The following is a 14,120-nucleotide window of genomic DNA, read 5'->3' as shown; positions in this document are numbered from 1 at the left end:
TAAAAAATATTTATGGTGTAGCTAATACAAAATTACTTAAGACATACTAGAGTCTTCACCTTCGTAGAAATGAAATTAATGACTTTCTTCTTTCTGGTGAAGGCAATGAAGAAGGAATTGATTTTGCTGACGATAAGTTGCCGAGTTTGAACCATTGTTCGATAGTGTCGAATTCTGTAGATGAAATATCCAAGGACTAGGTTTGAGGTTAGTTAGTGGATATAATCAATACATAGGTGGTGCTAATTTAGTTGAAAGTATCATGGTATACTATGAACTCTTAGTGCGAAATAAATGGTAGCAACTATGTGTAATCTACTATCTACTAAATCTTACAATAGCAAACGCGTGACTTTTATACCGGAGAGTAAAATATGCATCACGTAACCATGAAAAGGATATGTCTTCGACAGATTTCAAACTCGAGGTAGCTGATGCTTTGTGCAAACTTGGACAGAGGAAACCAATTAAGAGCCGCAGTTTGATTGAACGTGACATTCAGGCTAAAAAGCACGAAAGTTATGCGCAACATATTCCTCCAACTGCAGTATGTCAAAATCAAGTAGGACACTGGCCAGCTTGGTCAGAAAAAAGGATTAGGTACAAATTCTGTTTACAGAAGTCTTCCAAATCATATGTCAGAAATAGGGTGTAGCTTTTTGCTACACCAAGATAAATAATTTCTTCTAAGATTTCCACACCACATAGAAGTAATATTAGCTTAATTTGATATTTCTGTAAATAATGAAAAAATATTAATATATTGATTCTCTAAAAAATACGATTTTTTTATATTCATTCAAAATTTCAGAGACCCACTAAACTAACAGTAGATTCAGAAATATCATATCTACTAAAAAAAATTATAAATGCAGTTGTTGCATTCAATATATATCCCGATTACGTCATATCCCAAAAAAGTGTGAAGTATACGAAATAAAAAAGAAATTACAATCCTAAAGGTGATTTTTCATCATTCATGTAGAGGGTCGAAATTATCAACATCAATTCTTGTATGTATTATCAAATTAATTTGTCCAGTTTAAGATTGAAATATAAATATTTTATGTTTATTTAATTAAAAATTACTACCTACATTTTTTTGTGGTAGCTTAATTTCTAGCAATTCATTTCAATATTTGATCAAATTTCAGCACACTGTAATAAAATTTTATCGTCAATAGTACATGTTTCAGTTTTTCATTTTTACATCTACTACTACCAGAATGATTTCTTGTGAATACCAATATCTTTGTTTACAGGTAATCGCAACCAGTAACACCTCATCATTACCTACTTCCCTATCCATTTCTGAATATTTATGAATGAATTCAGTTAATAGTGGTTGTTCCCGAACAGCAAGCGATGAATTGTTAACAGATTAAGTACCATCAGCCACACGTCCTGTGAAGTATTTTAAATATTTCTCATCTAATTAAAAGAAAACAATAATTTACACGTATTCCAATAATCAAGTTATCGATCCAGTAATTGTAAGAATTATTGTTGTGGTAGTATGTTATCTACATAACTTTCTCTTACCGCATTTTGTAATATAGGTCAACCATATTTAGAAATAGATTCTCTAAAGATTCTAGCACACTTTTCATTCTATTGTACTCTGAAATTTCGCACACTTTTCAGTATATTGAAGATATTTTTTACTAGGAGTTTCACGGTCACTTTTCGAAATGTTCAAAATTTGGGTTTTTTTCAGATACTATTGACTATATGAGTTTCCTTAATTTTGATTCATCCTCAAATAATTTAAAAAAGAGATTTCCTTTCCTATAATTAAACTGAATATATTTATGGATATCAGAATTACTTCCACAGAGTATATGCTTACCACAAGTGATACATTTTTCTTCCTTTTCATTAAAATAGCTCAAAGTACTCCATTTTGAAAAATTAACATGGATTAAAGAATCTGGAATTTGAGTTACAGTGTAAAAGTGCAACTAACACAGAGAACGTCTCTCAAATTTTAATCGTTCCGAAAATGATTGGAAAGAAATTGAAACTATTTCAGTAGCAATCGTGTGGCTTAAAAAGCCTAATCACCCAAATTTTGATGATTTTGATTATAAAATAAAGCGAACAAATTCAATAGATTGTGAATGGAACGAACATAACACAGTTTTTAAGGTTATGATTCATAGTCTCGTTATAAAAATTCCAAGTTTCATGGAACTTATACAATGTAATTAAACTATTTCAACTGAAAAAAATTTATATTTTATAATCCCTAAGGAGAAACCTGGAAAACCAACACGCACTGGGGTATTATTTTTGGAAAAATGACTTTGTAAAAAGTTCATCCATTTTTTGTTTAAAAATGAGCGTTCCACTTGAAAATTATTGCAAGAAGATATACGTAGCTTCTTAAATATGGAGAAATAGAAGAAGAAACCAAGGAAAAGTAATGTATGATTTGTAAGCGTTATCTTCTTCTAAACGTGGCCATCTAAGCCAGGATGTTGCTCATCCCCGGGACCGTCGTTCATTGGAACTACTCCAGATATCTTGAATAAAATTTGTGTCGTTGGAAGCAAAAACCGTTTCCTTTGTCGGCCAATAAGGTCAGGGTCACATTATTTTCAAATGTCAAAGGTGTACTGAATATTGATTATTCAGACAAAGAGATAAATGAATACTGGCCAATATTATGTTAATATATTTTAATGCCGAAGTTGAGAAAAAACGACACCATTTGTTGAAGGAAAGAATATTGTTGCAAGAAAGTTAAGCGAATTGCGTTACGATAACCTATACGGCATTAATCACTTTATCGAGCTCCATCCGATTACCATGCCACTGTCAAAAGTGGACATTTCATTCAAATGGAGAGGTGATAACAAAGATATACGCGAATTTTGCAGAACTTCCGGAAGATTATTTTTGAATTGTTAGAAAAAAATGGAAACTCACAGCAATATATCCAGAGTAGGAAGGACATCAAGTTGAAGAATGAAATATTGTGTTTCAGGGAATTTTCTTCTCTCTTAAACCGCCCGTGTACAACCAAATATTGCTAAGCCAAATACAGCAATTACAGAAATATTTATTATAATAAGGTGGGTAAGAAAAATATAATGGTAGAAAATAGTTATTGGCAGAGAAAGTACATCTAATGAATGATAAGAAGATAGAAACATAAAAAGGTCCAATCAAGTATTAAAGGAAGATTGGTAATTTGGTTCAAGTTCCTTCTGAGAAAGCTTTTTTTGTTGTATTGGTAGCGGACAAGAAATTGTTGATAGTATTTGAGATGTAAAAACAATAGACTATCATTAATATGTGAACTCAACGTTGTTCACAGCATGTGTAAGGAACATTTTGACATACTTGATCGTTTTTTTCTTTTTGGTCTCATGTAACACAAGCGAGGAGAAACATTTTTTTCAAAAATTGGCAAAATATTCACAAAGACATTTAAAATTAGCTCCATGAAACAAATTTCGAATTTGACTATTTTCTACTTGAAACATAATTACTATGTTTGGGAAGAAATATTGTATTTATAAGAGAATTAATAACGACATACAACTTGTTTGGATAGTTAAAGATTTAACAATAGTATGACTAAACAGAGTTTTCACATTTGCAAGTACTGGAAATTTGTTTTACAATCTTTTCTTTTGACATTCAAAATGTACAGAAATGGGAAGAATTTATAGATATTAATATATATATATATATATATATATATATATATATATATATATATATATATATATATATATATATATAAATTTCTTCCACCTACACTCGACAAAAAAAATTATTTTTATCTTAATTCGCAAAGTTTGAAACATAGGTTAAAAACAAAAATATTTGTTAAATTTTTATTTCATATCACTTATTCGGAAGAAAATAAGTTTGTATCTAATAATTTACTACATAATGTTAGGTATATGGATTTAAAAAAATCGAAATTCATATAATACCTCACACCGCTAAAACGATGCAACAGGTGGATTATTAGTTCTAACCATTTTGATGTTTTCAAATGAATTTTAAGGAGAAGAACGAAAGTGCAGATTCGAATATAAGATATCCGAGTATGCGGAGTATGTTCGATTAAAAATTATACAAATATTGCTAAGTCAGTATAATCACATATGTCACTATAAAAATTCCTCCAAAACCTCTTTTGGAATATCGAAAAGAATTATAATATTGGGATTGTATATCTAGTAATATTTTAAATTCATGATATAATTAAACTCACGCAACAAAAAAACACTTACCTCTTGTTTTCCAGGCTATTCCAGTCAGCAAAGCACTCTGGATGTACTATGAGAAGAATCTCCATCCGTTAGTGAGCTTTATATGTAGAGGGAGGCGGCGAATCAAATATAAGATAAATGTGACGCGGTGATGACGTTCGCCAATGGTAAAGAAGACATTTATCAAAGTAATTTATGCGGGTGAAGGTAAAAATTAATTTTGCTTTCCTGGTTTAGAATGTTAACGCTTGTCTCAAAAATGGATTTTAAAAAGGATATATTAGGGTTACCCAAATTTATCGTCATATTTTTGTAGGTCGTTACAGAAAAAAGGATTCTATTATCATTAGTAGGCGTCAAATGAGAAGGCTAAACTTATTATTAAGACAAACAAAAACAAAAAAATATATTTGGAACTTCCAGAAAATTTTTCAAAAATAGAAAAACCGACAAACGACCTCAATAAAAATTTCAATATATGTGTGGGTATTTGTGCAGGTATGCTGTTAAAGATCAATATAATCAGAGAATATTTTATTCCTGAAACTTTTTCCAACTTATTTCATTTTATACAATCGTACCCAAGGATAATTATTTCCATCCTTATATTATATATACAGAGTGAATTTTTTGTATGGAACGCCTCAATTATCTTGTAAACGACTTGTACGATTTTTATAAATTTTTATGTGTAAGGGTCTTTTAATACGGCTTCTATTAAGATGGTATTTATATTGTTGTCAGATCTTTCCTTTTTCCGGAAGAATAATGTTTTTTCAAATAGATCATATTTGTCGCTTTTCAAAATCCTTATTTATTTTTATCTAAGGTTCTCTATACCTGAATGCCATAATTTCCGACTTATAGCTACATTTGCGTAATCTCCGCCGATGTTAAAATAATACATGTAGGTGGCTATGACTTCTTCAATAACAAATTTGAGCTTTCAATAAATCATTATTGTTGAAGTTTATTGAGAGTCACAATGGATTGTTTATCTAAAAATGAACAAATTGATATTTTAATGATATTAGGACATGGTGATGAGCGTACAAGTCATAAGAACGGTGAAATATGTGTATTAATTCATATCCTAACCGAAATTTCATAACAAGATCTACTGTTGGTAAATTAATAAGAACGTTTAACGAAACTGGTGCAGTAAAAGGTTTATTCAAAACATGGCGCAGAAAAACCGCATCAACTGAAAACAAATTTTCAGATGTTTGTGTCCTGTTAGAAGACGCCTTTATTGTGTTTTTTCTAAAATTGGTAATTTTTCTTCTTCACAAATGTGAATCTACTTCACACAAGCATTTAAAGATTTATCTTCACTTGTAGGTTTTCAGCGCTTTATTTGGATAAATATTTTACTACGCCGGTTTCGTTAAACTTTTTACTAACTTGAAGACAATAGACCTTGTTAGAAGATTTGTATTAGCACATAAATTATCAAAGAATAATAGAATTATTACGAGTTTATTCAATCGTAGCCATCTAACTGTACAATATTTATTGTAACTTTCGTGGCCTTAATCCGAAATTATGGCATTTAAGTATAGAAAATATTACATGAAAAATAATCAGGATTTCTCAAGGATTTCTATAAACATAAAATATATAGGGCAATCTATTTGAAATAACAAAGTTCATTATTTTTCTGGAAAAAGGAAAGATCTGATAACAATGTAGATACAACCAAAATACCGACAGTAACACAAGACCCTTGCCTACAAAAATTTATACAAATCGTAAAAGCCGTTTCCGAGATAATTGATGCGTTCCATACATATAACTCACTCTGTATATTCTGAGGTCTCTTACTCATCTAGGAGAAGTTTTTAACAGGAAAACATTTGCACGAATCCGTACACAAAATTCCTTTCCAAAACTTGTGACAGATTTTCTGTTTAATATTTCCATATATCAAGAGCTCAAAAATAATATACACCCAATACTATTTTCATAAATCATGTTATCATGGCACATGCTGCTTGGATCCAAGAAAGGAATTGTTGGTATCAAATCATATAGAATTAATTTGTACCAATACCTACTGAACTATGTATTTTCGTGTCTATTACATAAAAGGTGTCAATTTGAAAATATAACATTCCAACAAAGAGCTTGAAATATTTTCACTTAAGGGGAATGTCGAAGATACGCAAAGACATCATTAACAGAATGACTCAAACTTCCTCCTGATTTATCGTTTTAGGTCTATTAACTATGCTTAAAATTAAGTGTATCATTATTAGTTTTCTATAGAAGCCAAAATATAAGAGTAAACCATTTTTTAAGTGAATACCTGTATGAGAAGCTATAATAATTGGAAAATATATATGTACTCTATCAATTATAAGATATTAAAGTTTAATTACTGATATGAAATTAGTACTGGTTATAAATATTGAGAAATTCATCATAAATCAAGTATTCTCATGTATTCTAGAAGTATCGGAAACACATACAAATTTAACATTTCCATAATTTTTCTTCTCTCTTCTCAATGGCAATTCAAATTCTAATATTATAATTAAAGTAAAATCGAATTCTCCGAGAAAAATTGGATAGTCTCCTTTAACAGTTTTCATAACAACACCGACTCGAATGCAAATACTAGTATTCTTTTAATGGCTAAAAAGTCATCCAATGATCGTTTAAAAAAATAGAAAGATTGACATTTGACAAAATCTAAAATTTCTTACTAGAGGGAAACTGTATTGAGAAATTGGCATTTTTCAGTTCACTAAAAAAACAATTTGGAAATTTTTCGTAGAAATAAATAAATATATTCCTCGGCTTCTCAATCCTGTTAAAATATGACACGATAGATTGAAAGACAAATAAATAACAATCAAGAATATCAGAATATCAGAACTAAAACTAGAACTAGCAACATCGAAAATCAGAATTGTATTAGTAACAGGAATTTCAGTTCATAAACAAGAAAGCTATTCATACTAAAATCGACCAATGACTATTAAATAAATAGTTTCTCTGACCATAATATGCTCACAAAATATATACTGAACATAAAAAAAATTATCTGCATGATAGGTACCATGATTGAGCAACCTCGAGAAAACAATTGCAGCCGTATTTTAAGGCAGTATGGGAAACAGTATGCAAATTTTCTTACAATTGATGTGTCATGGTTTCATCACTATGATGTAGAAACCAATATACAAAGTAAGGTGTTGAAACATAAAGGTTCTAAATCTAAATTCATGAAGCACCTTCAGTAATTGAGGTTATGCTTGCCGTATTTGGGATTGTTAAAGGCGTAATTTGAATCGATATCCTATAAAAAGGGGCGACAATCTACAGGTGCTCAATAATGCGTGAGGTGATAAAAATCCGACAGAAATAATTCCGAAAAGTCTATACAGGATAACACACCCAGATACAGGTTCGCCATTGCAGCAGTCGACAGTGCTCAGGAAGGCGTCCAAAGTTATAGAAGACAAGTGGTAATCTACTTCCTCCGGATAAAAAAGTCATATGAGCATTAAATGAGTGATTTCCAGAGGTTAAAAAATGGAGACTTCAATGGAGACCATGTTAAAAAAATAAATTTGTACAAAGTTTTAATTGTAAGTGGGTTAGCCCCAGAGTTGGAGGATCAATATATGTACTAATCTATGAAACAACATTGACGTACACCAATCTTGTTATCACTCTAGATCAGGGATGGGGAAACTTCTTTCTTCGCGTGCCAATTTCAACACTTTGCGGGCCGGAGATGGCCCGCGGGCCGTAGTTTCCCCATCCCTGCTCTATATATTTAGTAATCGCTATAAATCGCTATAGTGGAAATAAGCGTGAAACTATTTGAACCGGACAGCAACAACTTATAAAACTTGTATGGGAGAGAGAGTATGTTTTGAGTTTATACAAATATTTTTAAAATGATAATGTAATACAAATTGGAGATCGTATTTTCTCCAATACAAGAGTACCTTCGTTTATTCAATATTGTGTAAAATTCTTGTTTTCTTGATTTTAGATTTCTTCTGCTTTAAAATTATTTTTTCTTAAAGATCTAAAAAAAAAGATAAAAATTGATGTTTCGACTTTTCTTTAAGCCTTTGCCAAAAAGACCTAAAATCAAGAACAGCTAGAAGCATTAATAAATCAAAAGGTCCAAGAAATTAAAGAAATTTAATATGTAAAAATGAGTTTAACTAGTATTAATTTCAATTAAAACAAGAAAATTTACTATAACATATCTTCATGGGGAATAGTCTGAATGCAAATATTTATGAGAATGTTTCTTTCTGATCTAGATACCATTCGATTATCTGACAATTAGCTAAGTGGTTAAGAAAAAAACCATCGAGATCGTGAGTTAGCTATCTGTACTGCTTGCTATTTAATATGATTTGAATAACTTAATCTGAAGATCAAAGTATTCATATGAATGCTAAAGTTTGGTTTTATTCATCGATAGATCCTGAATTTCATCATTTCATCTAGATGACATATTATCCACTAATACAGATATTTCATTCCAGTAAATTCCTTACATATCAAATCACTAACTATTAATGTCTTTGCTATATGTTAATGTGATACTTAAGGGTCTTCTTATCAATAACACAGCTACTTAAATACACTTTACTAGTGTTTCTTCTGCTCATAATTCCATTTTCTGTCAGTAAATAAGAAAAAAATCTCAAGTATGATCCCTTAACACGTAAATCAATCTTAAAGAATGATATAAATTAACGTTTGGATTATTATCATTTTTCACCAAGGAAGAAAAGTAGGGAATTGTTATCGGAAGAGGCTGCTCTATTTTGACACAATATTAATTCTTTCGATTTAGGCATTAGACCTAACTGTCTCATTTTCCATCTGTTTCATGGAAAAAAATTCTATCCTTGAAAACTTTTGAAAACTGTTTTTTCAATAAGCTACAAAACTGGATCATAAAAATCCTTTTAAAGCTTTGTATACTTTGCCGCCGATAAGTGATACGGCCACTTGTCTATCGTTTGTAATATAATTAGCAAAAAAATACTGTTCTTTACGTTCTTGATACGTTGACCAATCTGTACTTAATTTGTAGACTGCCTTTTTGCCCGTCATAATATTTACTTGGCTTCCTTTCTGCATCTTGCGCATTTTAAAATGATTTACAGGCAATTTAAAACCCTACGGTAACTGTATTATTTTCTTTTTCACTTCTTCGCCAATTTTTATGTGGTATATCACCTAGAATAACGGGATTAATATAAAATAACGTACACCAAATATTCATTCCTTGTAACTTTATTGATAATTAATTATACAGAACATGTGTATTTTGTGTATATCTGTATATCCGTTCTTTCCACTGAACATTTTCTACTTCTCTATTATTCTATAAATAATATAGAGACGGGAGACGATAGCTACTTATAAGTTCTTAATATATTACAGTTCCGCATACAGGAGTCGAGTTTAATTAATTTATCTATTGGAATTATGGGGGAAACAGAATGGTATCCATTACATTTGTTACTTTGAGTTTATTTCAAATCAGAAGTTCACAACGCACATATACTTGATATCAATGACCTAGACCTAGACTCTAGAGAATCGTATTCAAATGGCGTATTATAAGAAATACGCTTCAATTATTTCGGTCGTGTCCGACAATCTACGATATGTACACTATATTTATAAATTTTGGCTGCAGCCAGTTATTTTCAACATATAAATTTTATCCTTGTATTTTCCATTTTCAATGTTTTTCACCCTCAATAAGTAGTTTATTAAACGTATAATGAAGAATGAAAATCATGATCTAAGTATTTTCCTTTTTGTTATATTTTGCGAATCCATTGGTATAAGAGAAAACTATTCTGCTATATATTCTAAAGTGATAGGCATTAGGTTTTTCTTTAATTTAAAGAAGAGCTATTTATTATTGGATTTTGTATATATGGCATATTCAGGATATATACGAATTTTTTTCTCTGCGGAGCTTGGGATGGCTTGATTTTTATGGGATGTAAAATAGCTCTATTCACTTAAATTAAAAGACGGAGAGGCAGTGCATCTGCGATTGCATTATTTCTCATTATCTGCAATTTGGCCGATGAACGAGTTCAGCAGGCTACAAAGGAAACGCAAAAATCCGACGACTGGTGAGGGGGTGAGGGTTCGGGATGTTGATTTTCAACGATGATGATCATCACAGTGCAACCTACTTCACAATAAAGCAAAAGGGCTGATTATCTTCGTCTAAAATTGACCAATGAAGCAAATAAAGCGATTGAACTTAACAGTCAATTGAAATCCAAATGATGCTATTAGTATCTCTACTGTCATATGGTTTAGGTCCATTTCCCACTTAAATTCTCATTCTATCCTTCAAAGACTTTGCTCTAGTGATATCACACATATTTTTAAAATACACCTCTCAAAGTGAAAATATATTTTGCTGGACACATTAAAAGAATTAAACGATATTCCACGGCTTTTGAAACTTACTACAATGCAGATCGGTATTTTCCTGTGTGTCAACTCTTCCATCAGAACTCAAATCTTCCTCAAATTTTCTTATCTATAACAGACCTCCCTAATACCCTTCCTTATACCATAGATAATAAAATCACGACCTTGTTACCTTCCAAACTATTTAAAGAATAAAATAACAAAATTTCAAATTCATATCTTCCAAATCATGCAAATATAGTAAATACGAGTAAATTACATGATTAAGATTGTCACATAATTCTAAGACTACTACTACCATGCCCTCTCTTTACGCATTGATTTTTTACACCAGCAACGTGAGCCTTCATCCTACAATCCGTTTTCTGTTAATTTAAGATACTGTTACAGCCGGCATCACCGGATTGAGTTTCTGAATCTTGTTAGTCACAAGTCATAGCTCCTAGAGACTTTTTGAAAAACAGAAAAAACGTTGATAAAAATATTTATAAATATAACCACAGCTCTACCTGACCATTTATACATGATAGTAATGTATTTTGACTCTACTGAAGTCACTTCGAAATTCAAAATTCATTTTTCGTGATGCTATCAAACGACCCACTTAAGCACTATATTATATAAACAATCTATCATCCCCTTCTAAAAAAATGAGCTTCAATAACCATGTCATGCTTATTAAATTCCATCACATAACAACGACCAAAAGTATCATCACTTACCCAACAATTAATTCTCTATGATTTTAACATCAAATATTGAGCTCGCTTAATTGAATACCGTTGCTCCTTTATCAATTCGTGTAGGTGTGACAAAGATATAATTGTTCAACATAATATCTCATGTTAAATAGTTGATTGATCGCTTTTCTCTCATATTTATTAATTACCTCAAAGGGTCTGTGAAATAAATTGAGTCGATATTGTTACATGATATCTGTAATTCAACATTGGTGTTTCAATAGAAACAGAGAAATGAAAATACCGACGGAATTTTGAGAGTTGTGGAAAGTGATGGTGACATAATAGAAACAAATAGAAACTAGATCAGTTATAGAGAAAATAAGGTAAAATTCCAGTAAACATCCGACTGGCACATTTTGAATCCATCTTTATGATTGATTTCCACAAAGAAGACTAATTTTTCTTATGTGTCATGAATACATCAAAAATAATGACCTTCACGTAGATTAAATTCTAATTAGAAACTGTATGATTTACGAGGTGGAAATCAAATTCTCTATGCTTCTGTAAGGCCCAGTCATGGACATGCCCAATAAACCTATTTTCCGCATATTCCCATAACGCAAAAGACCCTTTATGACCACCAGCCCGCCGAACATGGCAAATTCACTTTCTTTGAATACGAAAAATTCTAATGAAATTTAATCTCTCTGTTAGAACAATGCAAATCGCTCCCGACTTTTTCAACTCTTAGTGCCTCATCCAATCCACATATCACCACAGAATTTCTTAAACTCTGCAGTTTTCCCTTGGTGGCGGTTTTTGTAAACATACTCACGTTTATCTGCAACACGAAAGGCATTTCTGAGCAGTGAGTACCACCACCTCTATCTTCGTAGTGGCCCATGACACCACGTTCATTCAGCGATGGGTCGGTTTTGTTTGCGACACTTGCAATTTGGAAAGATAAACGCTGCAGCATTATGAGGAAGCCGTTCTAATATATCCGACCGACTGGCCCAATGAAAAGCATTTTAAGTTAATAGTAAAATTCCAAAAAGTTTGAATACTAAAGTTCCATAGCGAAAACTGCTGGAAATTATTTTCAAATTTAATACTCCACCAATAAATTGAGTATTTCATGATAATACCAGAAAACATCTGTACCTATCACTTGTTTATTATTTGTAATCTTCGGATCACATTACCTAATTTTTTTCGACAATTCATTGTCGATCGTCTGAAATAACTGAACTGGTTGTTAAAACTGAAACAAAAAAATAACTAGGACCTCTGTACCGCTTTATGAATTTTCACAAACCCTATATAATTTGGAAGGATTTTCAAAGTTGACTTAAATTAGGTGTTTAAAATTATCAACCGTTAAGTAACTTATTTTATTAATTAGTAATTGCGTCTTCACATCCGTTGTTTCCGGAATATCATTACGCATTTTCCCTGATCATTATAAAATAATTAAAATAAAGTTTTAACGTATTATATTTTTCGGACTCGAAAAATATTCTTAAAAATTTTATTAACACAAAAATATTACAATTTTTATGGTATCGAATGAATACAATTAATATCAAGAACGAACTAACAATATTCATTGAATGAACTATATTCATTGAAAAGTTATTTACAATTATCTTATTTATAATAAAATATATGCTGACAAATGTTTATGAAATTTAACCTTATTGCGTTTTATGAGAGAATGTTCTGGAATTTTCTTCATGTAACTCTTCCATACCTAAGAGTGAAAATAACGGAGGTATTTTTCATGTCTTGTTTTCTTCTTTCTTCAAATTCGATTTCTTCTTTTCTTCAATTCCTTCAAATTTCTACTTTCTCACAGATTTTTCTTTATATTTAGAATTAACCAAAATATTAAGAGAATTATTATTATTACCGAAAATAGTCCTATTGATACATGGCTTTGCGGATTATAAATTTCATTAATTGGTTTTATATTTTTAGCGATTTTATTTATTTCATAATATAGTTTTTTAAAATCTATTTTAATTAAATTTGATTATTTGAAAACTTGAAGTCTAATATCGGCACTATTACTAATTTTCCTTTTTTAATTTGTATATTGGTTGAGAAAATTTCACTTTCTATTTGAACACTACAGTTCCTTGGAATTTTGATAATTGATGGATGACCCATTTTTATGTAACGGTCCGACACACATTTGGAAATCACTTCTGTTTCTAAATTTGGAATCACTAAAAGTTCATTGTTCGTTACTTTCTCTAATACGGGACGGGAGAGCGTCCATTTAACAATTCTACAGTACAATTGTCCTTCAACTTAAATGTTTCATTGCAGTAATATTTTTCTTCCAATGCCGGACATTCTTCTTTAATAAAATTGACTTCTTCCTGACTTCTTGCCAAGTAAGGTTGAGGAAGGATAAATATTGTATGATTTTGGATTATAGAATATAAGTGGAAAAATTCGTTTTGGGTTTCAGGATTGGAAGATGGGTAGCAAAAATAATTTTGGATTTGGAAAAGGTTATTCGTGAGCCCAGAAAGAGATAATACATTAAAATATTATTGAATTTTGGATTTGTTCTTCTTTATAAATATTGGTTAAATATTTCATAATTTCCAAAATTTATTGACTCGATATTACTGAACTGTGAATTGTATTCAACTTGTTATTGCGTTTTCAATATTATCAATTAATGTAATTAAACTCTTACAATCCAGATTAATCTGTGAAATTGTACTATAAAATTAATCAA

The 14,120-nt window shown here is 30.6% G+C and overlaps 1 protein-coding gene across 1 annotated transcript in view; it reads right to left on the bottom strand.

Annotated features, from left to right (window-relative positions):
- LOC130448639 (uncharacterized) overlaps positions 1-4,313 on the bottom strand; it is a 112,437-nt gene extending 108,124 nt beyond the window's left edge. Inside the window, exon 1 of the mRNA XM_056786088.1 lies at positions 4,254-4,313. The gene's annotated coding sequence lies outside the window, so the exon portion shown is untranslated. The remainder of the gene's footprint in view (positions 1-4,253) is intronic.
- Positions 4,314-14,120: the final 9,807 nt, after the last annotated feature.

The sequence above is a fragment of the Diorhabda sublineata genome, chromosome 9 (genome assembly GCF_026230105.1).
Source record: "Diorhabda sublineata isolate icDioSubl1.1 chromosome 9, icDioSubl1.1, whole genome shotgun sequence".
Classification (NCBI taxonomy): domain Eukaryota; kingdom Metazoa; phylum Arthropoda; class Insecta; order Coleoptera; family Chrysomelidae; genus Diorhabda; species Diorhabda sublineata.
The sequence above is the reverse complement of the archived record's forward strand: the minus strand, read 5'-3'. Positions and strand labels throughout refer to the sequence as shown.